The 1,753-nt window shown below is 39.4% G+C and overlaps 1 protein-coding gene across 1 annotated transcript in view; it reads right to left on the bottom strand.

Annotated features, from left to right (window-relative positions):
- LOC106884002 (wee1-like protein kinase) overlaps window positions 1–1,753 on the bottom strand; it is a 57,519-nt gene that overhangs the window by 54,979 nt on the left and 787 nt on the right. The gene's annotated exons all lie outside the window — the stretch shown is intronic.

Genomic DNA, 1,753 nt, shown 5'->3' on the forward strand with positions numbered 1-1,753 from the left:
ATATTGGCAGTAGCTAATAAACCTTTCTATTATAGGCACAAGGCCTGGTTTTTGAGGGAAGGAGCAAGTCAATTAGGGTTAGGGTTAGGGTTAGGGTTAGGGAAAACGAACATATGTGTGTTGCCTCTCTGCAAAATGTCAGAAGTAATGGAGATTAAATACGCTTTACACCGCTTAAACTGCCAAAGGAGTAAGTGTAAACAACTGAATACTTGTCAGTGATTGGTTGAAATTATCGAAATAAGACAATTTTTTTACATGAAATAAATTCGAATACAAAAATTTTTTTCTGTTCTATAACACAAAATAGATAAGTATACGAAGTTTGAAAGTCTTTCGGTACCAAAAACACTACATAAAACATAAATGAAAACTGGTGCCCCCGTTTTGAACAAGATCCTAGACGTGTGTACACATATAGACGTGTGTACACACACACACACATGCATGTGTGTGTGTAGGTAAATGGGTATGTAAGTAAACTGATTGACAAATAGATAGATAGGTACATAGGTTATACGGACAGACAAGCACACACACATACATACACACACACACACACACACACATACACAAATGAAGACTGAAACGCATGACCATATACATACACTCACACTTCACACATGCAAGGACACATATTGAGACACACATCCATTCATAACAGACACACGTACATAGTCACACAAACTTATATACACAAACTCACTCAAACAAGCATACTCAAGGAAACAGAAGTACAAACACAAATACACACGCACACACACACATATACAAACACAAACATGAACACACAAACACATGAATATGCAGAATGCATACATACATACATACATACATACATACATACATACATACATACATACAAACGTACATACACGCATACATATATATATATGTATACATACACACATGCATACACATACATATATATATGGATACATACATGTGTATACACATGTACACTGACGCACACACATGCCTACAAACAAACAAACAAACAAACAAATAAAAGAACGCATCTGTGATAACAGACTGAGTCAACGACTAATGAAGGGGTTGCAAGAAAACTAGAAAAAATAAATAACTAAATGAATGGAAATCGAACCGGTGAGTGTGTTAAATAATAAGGCACTAAAAGAGAATGACTCTCCCCAGACACCTCCAACAACAACAATGTCGGTGGCAACAGCAGCAACAACAACAACATTAGCAGGTACAACACCGACAACATACGCCCACGGAGATACATTGGATGTTCCGAGAACTCTTTCAAGCAACGTCTCTCCAACCACATGTTCTCCTTGAGAGTTCCGGAAAGGAGATACGTAACATCACTGGCCAGACCCGTTTGGCAACTAAGAGACGATGGGATTCCATACTTAATCTCATGGAAAATCCTCCAGAACCCATGCCCCTACATCAACGGGATGAAGCGTTGCAAGTTATGCATAGCTGAACGCGCGAGAATCCTAAAAGACTCACTCGAACCAGGGAACATCCTTAACTCTAGCGCGGAAATTTTCGGGCCGTGTTTACATTTCAGGAGGTTCCTGCTCGCCTTCTAGAGCCCGCAAGATGGCGGCACAACCGGAAGTCGATAGTCATTAGCAAAAGGAGATAATCCACAATTGTTACCTTTGAGTAGTGAGGCATTTCCCCCTCCATATTTTTAAGAGCTCATGGGCCAACAGGTTTTTAGAATCTGACGATATACCATAAAGCTAAACCCTTTATGGACGGGAAACCTAGGGTA

Source organism: Octopus bimaculoides, chromosome 2, assembly GCF_001194135.2.
Source record: "Octopus bimaculoides isolate UCB-OBI-ISO-001 chromosome 2, ASM119413v2, whole genome shotgun sequence".
In the NCBI taxonomy this organism is placed as follows: domain Eukaryota; kingdom Metazoa; phylum Mollusca; class Cephalopoda; order Octopoda; family Octopodidae; genus Octopus; species Octopus bimaculoides.